Raw genomic sequence first — 21,379 nt, forward strand, 5'->3', positions numbered from 1 at the left:
CAACAATTTTAAGTATCATTCCAGAAACTATACAAGTGTTTGTGTGCATGTGTGTAATTTAAGCATGCCTACCCAACAGACATTTAAAATACACGTAGGATTATGCTGTTCTAGTACTCACTCTCTGCTGCTGTCATGGGCTCTGTGACAACCGCTCCCCACATATACAACTGCGCTCCCATTTTCACAGCTATGAAGGCTTGCCTTTGTGGTGAGTCATGGTTTTTAGAAAACATCAATGTCACCAAAACATCATGTTTTATGTTTATTCTTTCTGCTTTTGCTACTGTATACTGTTATAAAGAACGTTTTCTCCAGACTTCTAGGATCCACAGAGTGAAACATTTTGAAGTGAAATTTCTGCAGCTAAAGAGATATTTGTGTGTTCCCAATTTTTCTGTATGTGCATATATTCCTCATGCTTACAGATATGTGTGTGCACATATATAACACACATGAGCTTTAAGGCTGATTTAAAGCTCATGTGTACATATATAAATATACACAAACATCTAACATGCACTTCCCTATACTTCTGTATGCTATCTGTAAGTACAGTACCTATGTGTGAGGGTGCACGTGCCTGTGGAGAGGTCAAAGGGTGAAGTCAAGGGTCAATCCCTCCACTCTAAATATTGAGGTAGGGTTTCTCACTTGAAGCCAGAACTCGCTGATTTGGTTTGTCCAGTTAGCCACCTTGCTCAGGGAATCCCCTTTCTTCACCTCTAGCAGAGGGATTACAGGGTCTGAGTTCAGTCCTGACATTGAGCCATCTCCCCAGCCCTACAGTGTCTTCTGCCTTATGCCTTGGTGGATTTGAGACTGAGTGTGTGTCATGCTCATAACATTTGTAATGAAAACTGGTCAGTTAGAGAGCTGAGATGCAGCTTGGTGAAGGAGTGTTTGCCTGGAACTCTGGGTTCTATTCCCAGAACACCTCAAAAAAGGAAAAGGTCCTCCCTACCCGAAAGACAAAGAAAACACTGTGCAGGAGGAGGGGGATATTTTCTATTCCTCTCTATAGAATGAGTTTGCTAATCCAAAACAGTACTGTTTTCCTTTATAAAAGACATAAAATGGACCATTATTTTTTCAGGCCACTGATAAACAGCAAAGTCCCAATTACCACTGATTCTGTTTGCAAAATGACTCACAGATAACTCACTGCCCGTTCGTTGTCTCTGGGGGCAATAGAAAGACAGCACCACTTGAGTCCAAGGATGGTCCTGCTGGGTCTAACCTGCACACTTGAAGCCAGGCAGTGTCCAAGGCTTGAGTCACCTGTAAAATAACGACAACCATCTTGAACTCAAAAGGCAACTCTGAGAACAAAATGGGTGATTCGAGTTTAAGTAAAAACTCATACCACCAGTTCATTATCAATTTTTTGAAGAGCACGTAGCCAAAAGTCACTTGGGACTCCAATATCTTCATGATTATATTTACACGAAAATAAAATTTCACAACTCCTCCACATACATCTGATAGAGAAGAGACATCAGGGAATGCAATTAATTTTACAGATTTTTCATTTTACATTCTTCAAAGAAAGGCTACAGTAGCCCGCCTATTCAAAGGGCCTTCCTGGGAAGTGGGAAACTGCCTTATGCAGAAACTTGGAGGAGGCCGCAGCTTTGTGAGGAGGGAGAAAGTTCTAAATAGAGTGGTCAGAAGCCCCAGGGCCAAGCACTGTTTGGGAAGTTTGAACTCTCAGTGAAGCTTACCCAAGGGCCTCTAGAATCTCATCTCATTTAGCAGAGCCGGGGCTGAGAGGTTCTATTGCAAGTCGCACACCGGGATGAGGATGGGAAGGTAGCGGCTGGCTGGCCAGACCTCCTAGCTACAGCAAGGACTGAACTGGGTTTTAGCTAAACTAACCCCAGGTCTCGCTTTCCTCTGTGTCTAGGGCTGGGGCTTAGAGCACTGTAAAGACCCTTGCCAGCTGTCACCCTGATGTGGACTTTTTACAGCAACCAGACCACTAGGCCCCAGCCTGTAAAACTGGAAGCCACCGAGTTTCGGGCCCGCAATTCCAGGTTCCGAAAGCTAGCCCGGCTTCCACGTCATCTCGCACAGCTGGGCCACCCAGGCCCACTAGGACCTTGCCGGTGAACTCGAAACAGGTCCCCTCTGCCCGGGGAGCAGCGACCCCGGGAAGCTGCCGCGCGCCCGCTAGAGGCGTCCTGAGCTCGACTTCCCGCTTTCGCAAGCGCAGAGGTCCGGACCCGCGACTGACCCAGCGCTTTCCCCGAGTCCCGGGTCGACTCGGCCCTCCGTTTTTACCGCTCCTTCCTCTCCTTCCCCCCGGCCCCCCCTCCGCTTTTCCTGTTCCGCGGGGTCCGCGGCGGGGGAGGAGGGAAGGAGGGGGCAGCAGCGGGGTGGCGGGGAAAGGGGCAGCCCGGAGGAGGGGGAGGGGATCGCGGAGGGTGGGGACGCTGGGCGGAGAAAGAGGAAGACAGGCGGACGCTCCACTGGCGCTCTCTCTTAAAACCGAAAATAAACACGGTCCCCGAGCGGCAGCCTCGTGTCTGCCCATCCACTCGGGGACCGACCAGGCCGCACCTACCGGTCCGCAGCGAAGCACAGGTCCTGGGTCCCCATGCAGGCAGAAGCTCTTCTCTCCGCGCGGTCCTCCGCAGAGGAGCGCAGCTACATGGCGCTCGCGTTCAAAACGCCCGCGCGCGTCCTGATTGGCGGGCTGACACATGGCAGGCCTCGCTGATCTTCCTTTTTCTTCTTCTAATAGTTGAATTCGGAACCGGGCAAGCCTCGCCAAGGGGCGTCGGGCTAAGAGGAAGGGGACCGGGACCCAAACCTGACCGCAGCGACAACGGACCCGCGCGCGGGGCGTGCCGAGCCAGCCGCTCTAGGTGACCGCTGCAGCCAGGGGGCGGGCGGTGCGCAGGCGTCCCGAGGCGCCGGCTGTCACCGCGAGGGGTGGCGAGCGCGGCGAGCGGCCGGGGCGGGAGGCGTGCGCTGGGCGGGAGGCAGCGGGACCCCGGATGCGGCCCGCCGGCCCCGCGCGCGCCTCCCTCTGGGCGCCTCTGGGAAGCTTTCCCGCGCGACTGGGGACGCGGGGACGCGCCGGGGGGGGGGGGGGCGGAGATGGGCGGGAGGGGAGGGGGGCGGAGATGGGCCGGGGGCGGTGCGTGGGTCGCGGGGTGCTTCCGAACAGAATGGGCTGGGGGCGGCGCTTCTCACCTCTCGTGGCACACGGAGGCGACCGCTGGGCGAGTGCGGCGGCTGGAGCATGGGGTACAGGTTCCTGGTGACTGTGCGGATTCGGGAACGCGCAGATCGCCCACCCCGAGTGAAGGCTTTCGTGGTGCGGTTCCCGCGATCTTCGCGACACGGGTCAGCAAGCCGCGCACTGGCTGTCGTGGCTCTGGTTTTGATGCTAAGGAGGAGCCAGCGCAGAGGGCGGCCGCTGCACGCTGGACCAGGTAAGAAAGGCCCTCCAGAGCCCGGCGCACAGGGGCTGTGGTTCCGCGTGCTTTCGTGCATCTGACCCACGAGGTAGAAAGAGGACGCGTCCGGGTGCAGACAGGAGGGGGGAGGGGATGGAGGGTCGCTTTTCCACTTTCGGGTGAGTTCCTCGGAGGTGGCGCACTCTCTTTACCACATGGTGAATCTGAAGGCCCCCCCACCCCGCTTCACACAGTCTTCCTCAATCCTGCGAAAAGTTTAGGATTCTCGAATTTCTAAACCTGCCGCCTTAGAATGAGTGACTCCTACGGTTCTCCGTTATGCTTTAGTAAGGTGCGGGCGTGTATACACACACACACACACACACACACACACTACTATAGGTAAAGTGGTTTTCTAGAACTCATAATTTCAGCCTGGGGGCAGAGGGGCGTGGGGGAATACCTGCTAACGGTCTTGTTTTCTAAGGGTTTGCCTATTTAGCCCCCATCCACCAGGCTGGCTCACTCGGGGCCTGCGAGAGGGGCAGCGTGAACAAAGATTGACTTCCTAAAATAAAGAAGACTTCGCGTTACGATTTTAAATATAATCAGTAGGTGCTAGAGAAGCAAACACTCAATTCTTCAAGATTCCTCAGCCAGTATGGACAGTTGCAGTCCATAGAGTTGGAAACTTTTTACTGGCTGGCCTAAGTCACTGAAACATCTTTAGATAGTGCTTTCAGGATCCTCAGGTGTAGAACTTGAACGTGCCGTCCAGGGGGAGTCAGAAGTAGTCAGATTTTAAACATCTCAGACCACATTTAGCATGGGTTTTACTTGAGGCCTACTGCTTGAAAAATAGAATCTGACACGTTTTATCCTCGCATCGGGTGATCTGGAAAACTGAAAGAAAAAAAAAACTATGTAGATACTGTATGCAAAAATCATAGAGCACACTGGGTCCCAAAAGTGAAGCTCCCACCCCCTGGGGAAAGCTTTTTATTTTAGTACCAATTGCCTTTTAGGCATGGATATGTAAAACTATTTACACTACCCTGGAGGGCTAGGGCAGCTGGAGCCCTGGCCTGGACCAAAAAGAAAAAGAAAAAACGTAAAGGAAAGCTGTTAAGTTTTGTTTGTTTGGTTTTTGTTGTGGTGGTTTCTTTTTCAAGAACGCGTTTCTCCGTACAGCGCTGGGTGTCCTGGAACTTGCCCTGTAGACTAGGTGGCCTCCAACTCACTAAGACAGCTTCCTGTGTGCTGATACTAAAGGGGCGCGAAATTGCATTCTTCCAAAAGTTAGTAGAGAGCATTGGTAAAGGTTTCTGCGACTTATTGCTAGATTTGATTTTAGTTCATTTCAAAACATTCGCAGGATCCAAGTCACCTTCCTTAATGGTGGGTTTTTGGTTTGTGTTGGTTTTTTTTTTCTGTACAGCAAATGTCTACCCCTTGTGATGTGTGGGTTTGAATATAGTTGTTAGTGCTATGCCCTATTAAAAAGCTATTTTATGATTCTATATATTTCTCCCTACATAATTATTTTATATTAATAATTTGGTGCCTTTGGGAATTTGTGGTAAGGAAGTAGAAATTTTTAGCATTTGTAAATGTTATAATTGTATATTTTCAGGAATATAAAACACAATGCTGTAGCCATTTAGAGTTAAAGAAGGGACTGTAGTTCTTTTCCTAACATGCACAAAATCCTGGGTTCCATCCCCGAGAGGCAGAAGTAGGTGGCTGTGGTGCTTTTCTGTAATTCCAGCTCTGGAGAGCGGAATGATCCTGATTCTTTGGGGAACCAAGCAGTAATAGAGACAGGAGAACCCAGGACTTAAGGTTATCTTTTATGGCATTCATAATTCAAGGCAATCCTGGGATATTTGAAGCAAAATTAAACACAGAATTGTAATGTCTGTTTATAATATTAGTTTTTACTTTTATTTATTTATTTATTTTTGGATTTTTGAGACAGGATTTCTCTGTAGCTTTGAAGTCTGTCCTGGAACTAGCTCTTGTAGACCAGGCTGGTGTCGAACTCACAGAGATCCCCTGTGTCTGCCTCCTGAGTGCTGGGATTAAAGGTGTGCACCAGCTGTAGTGCAGACTGTAAAGTATAAGAATAGATTTGTTGAAAGGAAGCGTTTACTGTTGCAAGTCAAAACCAGTTTTGAGGAATTCATGTGGGAAATTATCTAGAAGTGCTTTCGGTATATAAAAGGCCCAATTATCAACAAATATTTGATAGTAGAACTTATGGCACGCATAGAATGTACCCCCAAATAAGGCCAATTTCCCAACTTTCCATTTGAAACTAAGCGTGTAATAGAAATATTTGAGGTGTTAATTACCAGGGTTTTTATAACTATGCACCTCATGTTTACATATTCCACCACAGTGGTATTGACTTAGGAATATACTTGGTGCTAATCACGTGGAATCACTCAGGCCCTTGGGGTGCAAATGTTTAAACATTCCTTATACAAATTATTGACTATTGGTGCAAAGATGTCAGATGTCAATATTCTAACATTTTGAAAGTTTCTGTAGATGTGTTCATTGGATTTTTTTTTATTCCTATGACTGAAAATGTGTTTAATAAAATTCTGTGAGGGAGTGGTGATACAATTCAGTAGTAGTCTGCAGAAGGCCCTGGGCCAGTTTCCAGTGCACACAATACACAGTACTCTCTGCTAAGCTCTGCCTTCCCGAGTATTCCTGGCTATTTAGGAACTCTCCTCCTCCTCCTCCTCCTCCTCCTCCTCCTCCTCCTCCTCTTCCTCCTCCTCCTCCTCAACCTTCAGAGCCTTCAGCTGACTGAAGCCAGTATTTCAGTATGGACGTGATCCCATTGGTGCTGTGTTCTACACACAATACCAACCACCCTTTCCTTTTTATATTTTGAGTTTTAAGGCATCATTGCCATCTAGAAGCAGGATAACCTACTACTGCCTGTGTCTCTAGCAGTACTCTAGTCTACAGTTCTGCACTCACACCGACTCAATTCTAGAATCACTGAGCATTTTGACGCATGATTTCACTCCGTCTCTCTTGTTCCTTCACACTACAGTACTTTGGGCCCCTCAAACTGAAACCCCGTTTCTGTGATTCAGTGTTTCTGTATTCTGGTTTGTATACATGATGAGTATTATTTCATCCTCAAACTATAAAAATTATAGTATTAAGTATGAATTTTCCCTAACTTCAGATTTTCACATAGCTCGTCCCTAATATGACCTTTTACAATCACATTACAAGTAAGAAAAACAGTTTTTTAGACGTGGTCTCATGTATTTAGCCCAAGAAGGTTGTGAAATAAATATCTGAACACCTTCTGGGTGCTTGGATTACTAGCAGTCGGCCACCCCACCTTGTTTATACAGTCTGGGGACCAAACCTAGGACTCCCTGAGAGCTAGCCAAATCCTCTGTGAACTGACCTGCATCCATCCTCAGCCAACTTTATAGCACAGAGTGAGAATTTTAGAAGAGCTTACTTACACTTGAACCTAGCTACCCTCAGGAAAGAGAATACTTGATGAAGATCGGTACAGGAAGAAAGAAAGTTGCCTAAAATTATAACAATATGGTGTTAAAGCATAACCTGGAATGAGATCATTATTAGGTTGGGATAATTATTAGGTTTTTCCCACTTTTCCCCTAGGTAGCCCTGACTAACCTGGAACTCTGTGTAGACCAGATTGAGCTCCAAACACAGAGATCTGCTTGCCTCTGCCTCCTAAGTGCTACAATTAAAGGTACGTACCACCAAGTTTGTTTGATTTTAATAGCCTCCCTTTGTAGTCAAGATTGACCTGAAATTTCCCTGTTCTCCTGCCTCAGCCACTGGAAGACTGCAGGGGTGTGTGTGTGTGTGTGTGTGTGTGTGTGTGTGTGTGTAGTGTGCCCACCCTGGCTGACATATTGACATACTTTTTTTGTAAAACATTTAATATATTTTATATAATGTAAAATAGTTGCCTACAGGTACGCAATTATCTTTGTTTGGGTTTGGTTTTTGTTTGTGTTTTGTTTTGTTTTTGAGATAGGGTCTCACTAGCCTTGACTGGCCTGGAACTCCCTGGGTAAACCGGACTGGCCTTGAATTCAGAGACCAGCCTGTGTCTACCAAGAGCTAGAAGTAAGAACTGTGCCGTCTTGCTCCTCACCCCACCCCACAACAGGCAATTTTAAAAATGAGACTTGGCATAGTAAACAATGTCCTCAGACAGGGAGGGACTGGGGACATTCACTTTTGAGTTTTATAAATTCATCTGCTATCACATATAGTCAACAAATTTCACTGCCAAAGCCTCCAGCACCGTATTACACTCGGGGGTTAAATGAGTCAAGAACTGAGTTATGAGCCTCTCGCCTCCGTGAAGGTGGCTTTGAAGTTTGAGACTGCTAGCAAGGGCTGTGACTTAAGGCTTTAAGTCTACAGCGCTAGTTCCCCACACTTCAGGAAAGGATGCTACTGCTGCCCTCACCCATCTCTGAGGCTCATTTCAGCCTCGTCATCCTCCCTGCTATCCTTTCTCGTTGCTTACCCCCCCCCACCTCACCTGCTAAATTCATACTCAGGCATTTGAGTGACCTCAAGCTGGGAATCCCTGGTTGGCAGAGCTAACGTCTTAGAGGTTTTTCCAGGCATCCTGTCTGAGACCCCCATGAGCACCAGTGAGTAGCTGAGCTCCACACAGCTCCAGCCCTCTCTCTCTCTCTCTCTCTCTCTCTCTCTCTCTCTTTCTCTGTTTCTCCCACCCCACCCCCCCAATCTTGAGAAATGGTGCTTTAGCTGGCGGCCAAAACAAGACCTGCTACCTAGGCACTCCTTCTTCTGTTTTAGTCCCCTCTTGACCACTTCCCTCCCCAGAGACATGGCCTCAGGCAAGATTTAAGCAGATAAAGGCAACTGTAGGTGTTGTGGGAAGGGGAGCGGCACTGCGCGCAGCAAAGAGTGGTGTCTGGCAGACTCAGACTTCTCTAGATTCAGACACGACAGGACATCTCTAAGTCACTAACTCAGCTGTTATTGAAGGGTTGATGGTGGGCAAGAGTAAATCAGTTTTATTTGGGTGAACACACAGGGCCAAAGCACTCCCAATCCACCCCCCCCAGCCCCTCAGGCCATGTGGGGTCCAGGCCTCTCTGCTTTGAGATCGGAAGTGCAGCCACACCTTCAAGAGGCCAGCACTAATTTTCCAGTGCTGACTCTGCCTTCTCTTTGTTGTGCAATAGCCCTCAATTAGAATGTGCCCTTGAAATTACTAATCAGAAAGGAACCTCACCCACTTCAGGGATGGCAAACAAAATATAGTCCAAGAAGACCTGTGAATAAACCTCCTTCAAAAAATATCCCCCAATTTCAGGCCTCAACAGATCCTCCACATGGTAATTCATGCTATGGACTGTGTAAATAGCAAGCCCAGGTGGACTTAAAATTGTTGGTGCTACCAAATACCAATGTCATCTTTTTATTTTAAAAACAGATTAAAAGACACCCTTCTTTTCAGCTCCTCACTTGCTTGTTTCATGAGCCCCAGAACAGGCACTGAATTTCTTTCAGCAAAACCATGGTCAGGAGAAAACGTGAAAAAGTGGGAAGAATTAAGATACAAATCTTGCTAAAGTCCCACAAAGTCACAATCCCCTCTAGAGTTTGGTTTTTGTTAGGAATTCTATATTGACCTTGCTTATGAAAATGAAAACCCATTATCACAAAAGACTTTTTAACTCAGTGTTGTCCCTCGGAGTCAAATCACCACCTCCTAAAGTACTCAGACAGAAACTGGGGAGGGGGGGGCTTCGGGAGGGAACTCTGGATGCACGGGGTCCAGGCTCCACCCCTGAGAAACCACAATCCCAATCCCCAAGAGAAATTGTGTCCAAGGAAACGCTACTTTGTAATAGTTTAGAATTGTCTGAATAAAGTTAGCTAATCTCTTATGCACATTGAAACTAATAACACTGCACAGAGTTCTCTCCGTGTGTTTGCTTTCTTAATGGAAGCAGGCGAGAAACCAGAAATCGGAGGAGTGCAGCGCACAGCGAGGCAGAGCCAGCGGCAGCACCTCGGCCTGAGAGCTGTTCCGTGGCTTTCTCATTAGCTCTCAATTTCTACCCCAGCAGAGTTCTGACAGATCCCTGGAGTCTACTCTGTCCTCAAGGGGCCTCTGGGCATGATTTGCAAATGTCAATATTGCTCATTTCAGATCTTATTTTTGCTTGTTTTTAAACTTAGCAAAGCCACTTAAAGTTTAAAGTTAAGTAAACTCTGGACTCCAGGTAGGAGAGGAACTGAATAATCAAAGAAGAAATTGTTTCACAAAATGAAAAAGAGACCTTTCCGTGTTAGAATTTGCAGGGGGGAATCTCAGGGCCACCAGATTTGTATAATCAAGGGTTCTATTAGGGAGGAGGACATAACAGGATATTTTTAAGGCTCACAGTGTCAGACTGAAAGTTGCATATACGAAAGCCACATTCTAGGTATACTTCACTTTTTTTTTGTACCAGGTGAATAAATCTCTTTCTTCATATGCATATAAATAAGGGGTTTTTTTTTATTTTATTATCTAAACCAGACTTGGAGTAAATAGAACCTAAAATGCTGTTTTAAAAAGAAGGAAGACAAAGGGGTTTCACTGATTTAAATAATTTATTTAGAATCAAAATTTAAAGCAAAATGTTACCATAACAGAATGAAGCTGACCAACAAAATGTCGGACCTTTGTGTGTCTGTAAAAGCCCAGTAATGGGAAGAGGGGGGAAGAGGTGGATGATGGGGTAGGGGGTAGGGTGGGTAGATTCCTTGAGCATCCATTCAGAATGGAATCAGTTTCTCTGGGCCTTACCAGGGGTCTCCTGTTACATGTGTACATTAATACAAAGTCTGTGTTTTACTTTCTCTTCTGAGTACCACCACTTTTTTTTGCTCTATTTCTGTTCAGTTGCCAGATCGTCTGACTAAGCATTTGTGTGATTTTGCTTCCAATTTAAAGAAACAGCAGCCATCTGTCTCCCTTTGGTTGAAAATCCTCTCCCACAGGAAGAAAAGTAGCATCTTTGTTTGAGATGAGTAAGCGCCCCTGTAAAGTGAGATGCTTTGAACTTTACACACCAAGTAGCTACAGCAAAATGTTTTCTATGGAATACCACATTTCTCAGAAAGAAGCTTATTCAGTCATTCTTCTAAAGTTAGATTTTTCTCTCAGAAGTGATTATAAGGAGCTCAGTGGAGAAATTTGATCCGCATTACCTCAGTTATCTTAGTGTTCTTGCGTTTTGGATGTTTTACTTTCTCTTGTGTTGTTGTTGTTTAAAGATTAAGGCTCAAATAAGTATCACAACCTGTCAACCGTCACTGGTTAGTGACTGTTTACTGCCTTTGGTTGCCTCTGGAATTAAGAGCACACACACACACAACTTCATTTTTATTTTTTCTAGTTAATACTATTATGTGAGCTGTTTTGAGGGGTTATTTGGCTGTTTGGTGAGGCAGGATCTCTCTCACTGTGTAACCCAGGCTGGCCTGGAATTCATAGCCATCCTCTTGCCTCAACCTTCTCAGTGCTGGGACCACAGGTGTGCACCTCATGCTTTGGGGTTCTATACATTTTTGACCCCCTTAAGTCAGTATGAGGATATATGTCCCAGTAAATATTTATTGATTCAATGGAAAGCTACAAAACAGAAGACAATATGATAGTAACTAAAGTTCTTGAATTCCCCAAGTCATTGCATCTCATAAATTTAAACTGAAACCTCTCATAAATAGAAATCACTTGTTCCTGCATTGATTTAGAAGCAGCAAATGAGAACCTTTGTACTAATGCAGGAGCAGTTTGAAGCAGAAGAAAGCTCATTGTTGGTATTCATGTGGCCTGCATCGGGTGCTTTTTGCATGGCTTCCTAGCTGGTGTGGCTTCAGAAGGGAGCTGTAGGAATTTCTCTGCTTCCACTTTCTCATCTGGAAGTCCGGGGGTGGGGAGAGCAGCTTATAGTATTTATGCAGTGAGAAAAAGAAGGAAGTAGAGCATGTCAAGACTCACTGAGAACATCCAAATAAGGCATGGATATCAGTCAAGTCAAACATCCGTGTGCAATCAATGTAAACTTACCTTCTTTTAAATCTACACCGCACAGAAGCCCTGTAGGAAAGCCTGTAGGGTGTAATGCCACTTGCTATCAAGATAAAACCTATAATTTCCTATAGTAGAAAATCAGTAGCCGGGCGATGGTGGCGCACGCCTTTAATCCCAGCACTCGGGAGGCAGAGGTAGGCGGATCTCTGTGAGTTCGAGACCAGCCTGGTCTACAGAGCTAGTTCCAGGACAGGCTCCAAAGCCACAGAGAAACCCTGTCTCGAAAAAACAAAACAAAACAAAAAAAAAAAAAAATCAGTGTAATCATTGAAACTAAAAGTATTGTTATTAGCTTGTTTTTAATCTCAAAAAAAGGTCAATAGCCTGGAAAAGGGGTTTCTACAGAGAGCACTTTACTGAAGTTTACTCAAGACAGGTTTTAATATCGTTGTGTGTGTATGTGTGGTATGTGTGTGTGTGGTGGGATATGTGTACAGAAATATTAAAGTCATCTTTAAGCCCTCCAAGATGTCTGAAATGTAGAATTCAATGTTTTGAGTCATTTGTAATAACAATTTAAAGGAATTATTCAGAATTTGGGATTCCAGACACACAAAATGCACAACATTGCATTGTCAGAGGGCAAAGATTTGTTTGATTGTTGGTTTGTTGGTTTGTTTATCAGGGAAAATCTATAAGGGATTTTTTTTAAAAGAAGGTAGAACATGAAAGTTTGTCAAAGGTGAATATTTTGCATTCCACTGTTTTGCCTAGTTTTCCCTAGGCCAGCCTAGAATACAAGGTGAGACTGTCTCAAATTTCTGCTTGAAATGCACGCAAAGAGAAAGTGGTAGGTGACAGCGCAGAGGAAACATTAGGCACAGGGATCCGCCCTAGAGTCACTTCCCATGACTTAGTGGCTAAGTTTTTCTCTGGAAGTTCTTTAGTTGGAACCCAGGGCCATCTATTACCACAGAGCTGTTTTTAGAGAGTTAGTCCCCAAAAGGAGAATTAACCATAACTATAGGAGGTCATTTGTTGAACTTTTTAACATGTACAGGAATGCGCAGTTACGAATCAGGGAAAAGCAGAATTTGATTTTGATGGCCTCTATGAACAACATGAGAGAACATGTATGTGTTCTAAACTCATCCTTATTTATTGAGAATCCTCTGTATACCTGGATTTTCACAGATCTAATAGTCCCCACAATGACCTTTATTAGGTGAATTTTATTTTCTTTCAGACTTCAGGAAGCTTACATAATTTATGTAAACCTGGGGAGAAAGGAACAAAGAGAACAAAAAAATTACATAATTTACTTAAACCTGGGGAGAGAGAACAAAGGAACAAAAAGAACAAAAAATTACATAATGTATTTAAACTAAGCCCAGTTTGCTTGGTGCAGTTAGAAGCAGTGCCCACCTGGGGATTCCCGCAGCTGGTGAGTAAGGGGTCAGTTCTCTGCATTCCCTCCTGGTGGGTTTGTCCTGCCACCCAGTCCCCCCCCCCCCCCCGTTTGTTTGCCTTCCGCAGTTATTTGAAGGGTCTGTCATTCTCACCACACACGTGTCCAAGGCAAAGTAGCTGTGGCCATGGAAAGAATATGGGGAGAGAAAATCATTCAAGATCTACAGAAAATAGTGCCAGTCCTGTAGTTCCAGTCCTCAGAAGGCAGAAGCAGGCAGATCCAAGAGCTGAGTTCCAGAGCAGCTTTCTGCTGTTGCTGCTGCTCTTTGGTTTTTCTTTGTTTTGTTAATAAAGTCTATAGACACTATTTATTAACCGGGTAGCTAGGACTGTCATATATATCTATATAACTGGTAAGTTATAGAGCAAAAGAATGGTTCCTTAAAAGGCAGGTTTGTTATACTTGTCAAGTGTCTTATTTCCAGGGCCATGGGTAGGAGTAGAGTGCTTGCCCAGCGTGTGGGCAACTCATGACTTGACCTCCAGTACCACAAAAAGGTGGGCAGTGGAGAGTCAGGTCCCTGAAACATTGCAGCATTGTAGCAGCGATTAGAGCTACTTAAACACATCTGACGGATAGTAGGGAAATCGTAACTTTCGCTGGTATGGTAGAGCTGTTGACGAGTCTTCCTGCTATACCTTTGGGGAAATTTGGAACGTTCTCACAAGCAGGAGTGAAATATCTTAAAAGGTACAGGATCTTCAAGGTAAAGACTTAAAAGCAAGGAAGGGAATTTTTTTTTCAGCATTGTTATTTCTGTGTGGCACAATTTCTTGTTTTCTTCATGAAGTTCATTTCTCTCTCTCTCTCTCTCTCTCTCTCTCTCTCTCTCTTATTTTAGCTGTGTTTAAAGGCACATACCACAACCACCAAGCCCTGGTTTTTCTACATATGTGAGCTACAAGCATTCAAAATGAACATGGAAAAACATCATCCAGGATGGCCATGACTACTAGGGACCCAGTTTCTGACACTGTATTTTTACTGACAAATATCCCACAAGCTAGTACTTCTTACCCATAGATATCCTGCTGCATTGATTCAGGCTTTGCCGTTTATCTGAGTACTTGGTTCTCAGAGAAAAAAAAATTGCTGAGTTGCACACCACAAACGCGCTGCACCTTAGTCAACAGGAAGACATCTGTCTGGGAGACAGAAGGGGCCTCTTGCTCAGAGCAAGGAGGCTGGGGGTTGGAACTGTGCTTGCTATAGAAGCACTCTTGGCTTATTTCATTCTACTTTGTGAAGGAAGGATAATACTTTTTTATTCCATAAGAGAGTGGTCTTGTTAGAAATGATGTATGTACAACTGAGTAATAAATGATGACCATTATGATTTCCTTGACCACTTTGAATGGATTTCTTATTGTCTCTATTTCTGTGTCTCTTAATTATATGCCTGTCTACTTGTCGCATTATATATGCATATAAGCATGTATGTATATCATGCAGTACACATATACATGCATGTCTACATACATGCAATTGCTTTTTTATCTATTTCCCTATAATAAGCAGTTTCTCAACAATCAGAATGCATTTACATTAAAATAGTTTAGTTAGAGAGTAGTTATTTCCTTGGGCTGCAAAGTTAGCCTATGTCACATAAAATCTACTCTTTAAGATATTTTAATGGTAAAATTTTTATTTTTAATCACACTTGTTTTGTACACATTTTAAAAACTCTGCCTATAACAGGTAATGCACTTCTAACTTCTCCTGAAGATGGTTTTGATATTACTTGATTGTATTCCCAGATTCCAAATCCAGTTAGCAGCTTGGAAACTGAAGCTGAAATTTTGTGACTTGCCTACAATTATGCATCATGTCTTCAAAAGATGGCATCTTTGCTGTGGTCCTGCTTGAGCAGGAAGAGAACGTTTATAATAATTTTAAATGAACAGGTGGAGTCCCAAAAATGTTTAATTTGTCACAACTAATAATTCCCAAGAATTAACAATCCTGTTTGAGACTCTGATCTTCTCAGGGGCTAGCCTTTCTCCATGTGAAATATTACCATCACTTGTCATATTTATCAATTGAGAAAGTTTTTCCTTGTATAAAAAAATTAACTAAAATTTGTCGAGATCACAATAAAAAGGCATTGCAATTGGACTATTAGATTCTATTAGATTATTAAATGATAACCATTATGATTTTCTTGGCCTCTTTGAATGGATTTCTTATTGTCTATTTCTCTGTCTCTTCTAATTTTTTGCCTGGCTATAATAAATAATGAGGATTCTCATTACTCATGTAAGCAGATTTTACATGTACTCATAGGCATATACCTATATACAGGCATATATGATTGTGATCTTGTCTGCTCTGTTACTTTGAACAAGGGACACGTGCCTCCAGTTGCAGTGCCTTCACCTGGGGAAAATGGCAGCCATGTCTCAAGAGGCTGCTGCTTTGACTCCAACAAGAAATATGTTTCTCAGCGAGTAATGTCACTCTCTCAGTGAGTAGTGTCACTGAATTGTAAGGGCTAGGTGGTGTCACATCTGAGTGAGAGATAACAGTATTTCAGATGAGAAAGAAACTTTGATCTGAGTATACAGCCACAACCCCCAACCAGTTGCATTCAGTTCTGCCCTTATTGCATGCCGGCCGCCTTCTGGGTCTCTGACGAAGGGCTAGACTGTAAATGGTGAGAAAGGACTACAGAGCCTTCTACAAAGCCACAGAGGAGTCATTCATGCTGGGTCCAGACCTCCCTTGCACTGATGGCTGCTTCATACCCAGATTCCTGTTCATAACCCTCACCCATTGTTCAGTATGTCATTCTAATAAACTCATTGGCTTCCCACAGTGAGCTTGGTGGCATCTCATGGTTTGTCACTCGGTCCTAGGAGGAGAGGGTGGGTTATGTCTCCTCAAGAAGAGAAATTTTAGCCACACCTCACAACTACCCCTCCTCTCTCACTTCACTTTCCCTTTCAGCCCAGGTGCTTTAGTCTCTTCTGGTTCCCTGTACCTGTTTCACCTGCGTCCCTGGGCTTGACCAATCCCAGCAAAACTGGGACAGACGCGGTCCGTCCATCCCAGGACTCCTGCTTTCCATCTGACTTCTTCACAGCTGTCTTTGCAGACTTCTCTTCCAGAAGTTTGTTCCTATTTTGTTTCCCCTGCTGCCCAACAAATCTCAGTGATGTTTTCCTGCACATCTGCACCTTTACACCTCTACCTGGAGTAACCTCCTTCTCCATCTGAATACACAGAAAAGTCCAGGTTTGAATCTACAAAGTCTAACTCCAGAGCCCATTCCTTTAACCTACTCCCTACTTCTCTACTCTTAACCAGGAGACTGGATTTTATATTTTACTCCATGTGGAGTGTTGGCATCAGGTCCAAGCTGAGATGGATGAATAAATTTTGAGTGTCGTAGTTTTGTTTGTTTTAAATTTAAAAAGGGTTTGTACCACTATTATTTATTATTTATAGTAGCAGGACCCATACACAGATTCCATCATCTTGGATGACCTCTACTGCAAATGCCTGCAAATACTTACTATTTATTTATTTATTTATTTATTTATTTATTATGTATACAACATTCCTTCCATGCATGCTTGCATGCCAGAGAGAGCGCACCAGATCTCATTATAGATGACTGCGAGCCACCATGTGGTTGCTGGGAATTGAACTCAGGACCTCTGGAAGAGCAGTCAGTGCTCTTAACCTCTGAGCCATCTCTCCAGCCCTGGTGTATACTTACTTAAAACGCATTGTTGGTATTTTCTTTTTTGTTATATTTTTATTATTTAAAAATTTTAATTTAAATATGTACTGATCATATTCTGCCCCTCCCACAAGTCCTTCCAGATCCTCTTCCCCCTCACTACTTACCAAATTTTAAGTTCTTTATTTTAAAAAAAAAATACAGCTGGGTGGTGGTGGTGCTCACCTTTAATCCCCACACTCGGGAAGCAGAGGTAGGCAGATCTCTGTGACTTCAAGGCCCGCCTGGTCTACAGAAGTTCCAGGACATCTAGAGCTATTACTCAGAAATCCTGTCTTAAAAAACAAGAAAAACAAAACACCACCCCCAAAAAAGTAGCCAAGTAAAACCATGCACATGCATGCACACACACACACACACCAAACAAACAAAAACTATGGAATCCATTATATCTTGGTCAACTACTCCTGAACATGAGAGCTACCTAAGAGTGGTTGATATACCTAGAGTGTCATTACATTGTAAAAACTGATTTTCCCTCTCCAAGAAGGTATAAATGCCAATTCAGTTGTTAACCTTTATCCTGGTGACTAGGTTTTCATTTATTCATTCATTTTTAAAAATATAACAAAATAAAATATAATCAAGATAAAAACACATAGAAGTTGGACAAGATAAACCAGCAGAAAGAGCCCAAGAGAAGGCATAAGAATCAGAGACCCACTCATTCACACACTCAGGAATTTCATAAAATCACTCAGCAGGAAGCCATGATATGAGCACAGACCTGTGCAGATCTGTGTAGAGCTCGTGCATGCTACCCAAGTCCATGTGCATTCATATGAGCGTTGATACTGTGGGTGTAGAGGGCCCTGTTTTCTTGGTGTCCTCCATCCTCCTTTTCTCCAGGATTCCCTGGGCTCTGAGGGGACTTGTTGGAGATACTCGGTCTCTCGCTCTGCCCTGTGTTTGGCTGTGGGTCTCTGTTTGTTCCCATCTGCTGCAGGGGGAAGCTTCTCATGGTGACTGAACACGGTTTTGAAATGCCAAAGCAACCCTCTGCTCTTTAGTTGCTGTTTAACTTCCTTGTATTAAATGCAGGAGTAAAAGAAAGGGTCTTCATGTTTTCGGTGATGATTGTTTTTTTATCCTCTGTTATACCTAATATTCATTAAAGATGAATAACGTATTAGTGTCGTGCAGTCGGATTGCTGCAGTTCTTAACGTTTATAAGCATATCAAGTCATTTAAACGCACAACAGCCCCATAAAATAGACATCAATTATGAGCAAGAAGATTGTCCTCCAGGGACTCTATTTCCTCACTTTTGTATTTGCGTACAGAATCTTTCTCTGGCTGTTGTTTAAAAGAACTCACAATTTTAAGAGCTAGCACCATAACATCAGAACGGTTTCTAAGATCCCTCGCCAAGAGGCGGGTTTCACAGGGCGCGTGGGTCAGAGACCCCGGGCAGGCAAGAAACTCTGCAAAATTAGGTGTTTGAGCTAGGATTGCTGGCATTTCAGAGCGGCGAGAACGTAGCTCTTTCTTCTGAAGAAACGAGGCCATAATCTTTGCCTATGAAGTGAATACCTTAAGTTTCAGTTTGGCGGTGAAAAATACCCGCCTTCATTTTTTTTTCTAAAAACCGAGTATTGCACTGGGGAGGAAGGAAACGGGAGAGATTTCACGCTGGTGGAGAATGGACTAGCTCACCAGCTCAGGAGCCCCACGTGCTCCTCTTTTGCGCGCCCGGAAGAAGCTTAGCGTCAAGGGGTGTCTGGACATGGGGGTGGGGTGGTCAGCGCGGGCAGCAGGTGCCCCTACCCCATCCTCTAGCGCTGCTGCAGCCTCCAGCTCTCTGCAGAGACCCGACGTCTCTTTTGCAGGAGTACAGAAAACCGTCCCCTCCACGCCCGGGGCGGGAGGGGGGCGGTGTCGATGGGGGTGCGGGGGGGGGGAGGGTCGGCGATGGTTTCAGAGATGTTCTATTCGGGGGGTGTTCAGGGCGAATTGCGCTTCCTATAGCAGACTGCAGAGCCACGTCAGGCACTGGGAGAGGCTCGTCCCCCACCAACCTTAGAGGAAGGAAGGAGGGCCCGACTGGTCACGCAAAGGCGGGCTAGGCACTGAATCTCCGAGGGAGGCGATCAAGAGGGGAGCGATTTGGAGCCGCAATGGAACTCTGGGCAGACAGGCTGGCTAGGGCGGCGGCCCAGGGCCGCGAGCACGAGGTTCTGGCTCTGCTGGAAGCAGGGGCTTTGCCCAACGTTCCGAACTGTTTCGGTCGCACCCCGATTCAGGTAGGCACCGGGTGTATCATCTGCAGTGGGATGGTAACTTTCATACGAGAAAAGCCAACATCTCTGGGGAGTTTTCTGGGTGACCCTGACTGCAATGGCCGTTCAGTTACCATTTAGAGTACATCTCCTAATATTTTTCTGCCCTTTGCCCTCTTTAAACTAACTTTACAGTGTACCATTTTGGCATCAAGTTTTCAAATTCTCGTAACTGAGAATTATTATTTGTTCTCATCCATTGTCAATAGATTATTTCTGGTTTTGCTTTCATCAATTTACTAAGCTTCAACCTAGGAAGGAATTCTTTTACCGGCTAGTAATATCCATCCATAACCATTCTTTCTAATTCTCACAAAGAAAATTCCCATGAAACAAATAAGCACTCTTAAAAGCCTGCACATAGCAAGGTAAAGGAAAGTAGCACCAGTTGCAGCTATGCAATACAGAATACATTTTACACACTTTAAACCACATAATAGAAATAAAAGTGTTTGGAACCTTGAGATCTTTTACAAGTCTAGCGTGGAGACTTTGTGAGGCTAGACAGTATGGGTGGTTGTACAAAACAGGTGTGAGCCTTTTTAAAAATCTGTCTGTGGTTTACAGTTTAACATCTGAAGCATTACCAGCGTCTGGAGAGTTTGCCTTTGGAGTCCTAAAATATGTAAAAAAAAAAAAAGACTTTATTTACGGAATACAGAAAAGTTTAAAAAAAAAGTCAGGTCGATAGTTTTGACAGCCATTTAATAAGAGGAGAAGAGGAAATCATTTTGGTTCAGAACCTTAACCAACTTGTTGTTTGAGACAGAAATCCTTAGTTTCTAAAAAGAAAAAAGAAAATAAGCCAGGTCTGGTGGCCGATGCCCTTAATTTTAGCACTCAGGAGGCAGAGGCTGGTTTACAGATCGAGTTCCAGGACAGCCAGGGGACTACACAGAGAAATCCTGTCTCAAACAAACAAAACAAAACAGAAAAAGAAAAACCCCAAAAGAGAGAGAGAGAGAGAGAGAGAGAGAGGAAAAGAAAAGAAAGGAAAAGGAAAGAAAGGAAAAGAAAAGAAAAAAATCAGGGGACACAGTTCAAGGTACTTTCTTCAAAGGGTGTAGACACTCTCCACATGTTCACTTATTTTCGCATTTTTCAACCTTTTTCCGTGCCATAAAAGATGTGAGCAATCTTGAAACCCAAATTTATAAGCAATTATTGAGGACTTTAGCATACACATAAAGCACACAGTATTTTTTTTTTCTCTCTTCTTTCTGTAGTTCGCTTACAGCTTTCTTGGAAACTAAATTAGTTCCACTTTCTTCAGGGGAAGATGCAACAATACTAATAACAACTAATTATGCTATCTTGATCTAGAAAAACTGAGTGATTCATGTTTAAAAACTCACAGACTCTGGGGGGCTATGTCTCCTGCCTTCCTTCTCTTTGGCTCCCAGCAGCAGCCAGACCTGCCATGTGGTGGTTCTGAAGTTGCAAAACTATCTGTGGCCATCAAAATCCAGCCCCTCTACCAAATGTTAGTGCCGGTTACACACACACACATGCACACACACACACACACACACACACACACACACACATATATCAATGGTTTCCAGGAGATGCGAGAGCACAGAGCAGAAAAACTGATTAGGGAGCCAAAAATCCTTGAAGATTCACTCTTCAAGCTTATTTCAGTGGCGAACTTCTTGGATAGCCAGGTTTTTGTTTGTTTGGTTGGTTGGTTTGGGTTTGGTTTTTTTGTTTTGTTTTGTTTTGCATGCAAGACTGTTAAGACTGTTGCTAATAAGATTCTCAGAAAGAGTCTTGAGGCTAGTAAAACTCTCACTGGAAAAGAGGTGGCAGCTGGAGCACCCGCTTGTAGAGGGGGCAACACAGGTGGGTACGTGGGTACACAGAAGTAGGGGTGTGAGGAGAAGGGAGCTGCGCCTGACTTTATAGCACTAGGAGTAAGACTTGCTCCCAAGGCTGGTTGCCCGTGCTCAGTTTATGATTGTTATTAGACACACAGTAAGCAAATGCAACAGCACATCAGCCTGGCACTGTCCTTAACTTCCTGTAGTCCGAGTGCAAACTCTAAACCTGTGGCCAAGTTTATTCTAGTGGGAGCAAGTTTCTTTATTCTTTACCCTAAATAAAATTTGAACTGTAAGTTCTCTGTAAAAAAAGAAAGAAAAAAAAAAGTGTTTGGGGGCTTTCTCCTTTGCTCTAAAGCAATTTCTGCCTAGTTTATTTTCCTGGTAACTTTACAGCGCTTTAAATCTTTTACTGCTCTTATTTATTTATTTAGTTGAGAGAGGGGGTCTGTGTGGCAGACAGAGGACAACTTGTAGGAAGTGGTTTTCTCTTTCTACCCTGTGAGTCTGGAAAATGGAAGGTCAGGCTTGACAGAAAAGCGTTTTACCCGCTGAGCCATCCTGC

At 44.3% G+C, this 21,379-nt stretch overlaps 1 protein-coding gene across 2 annotated transcripts in view; it reads left to right on the forward strand.

Moving 5' to 3' along the window:
* The window catches only part of Cdkn2b (cyclin dependent kinase inhibitor 2B), a 40,995-nt gene that overhangs the window by 13,396 nt on the left and 6,220 nt on the right, over window positions 1-21,379 (forward strand). The window contains exon 1 of one of the 2 annotated variants that reach the window (XM_041652854.1): window positions 2,784-2,870. The exons of the other annotated variant lie outside the window; for it this stretch is intronic. The gene's annotated coding sequence lies outside the window, so the exon portion shown is untranslated. Of the gene's footprint in view, window positions 1-2,783; window positions 2,871-21,379 lie in introns of those variants that run through there. 2 annotated transcript variants of the gene reach the window in all.

The sequence above is a fragment of the Microtus oregoni genome, unplaced genomic scaffold, assembly GCF_018167655.1.
Source record: "Microtus oregoni isolate MIOR12 unplaced genomic scaffold, Mior012 000005F_ref0000423, whole genome shotgun sequence".
In the NCBI taxonomy this organism is placed as follows: domain Eukaryota; kingdom Metazoa; phylum Chordata; class Mammalia; order Rodentia; family Cricetidae; genus Microtus; species Microtus oregoni.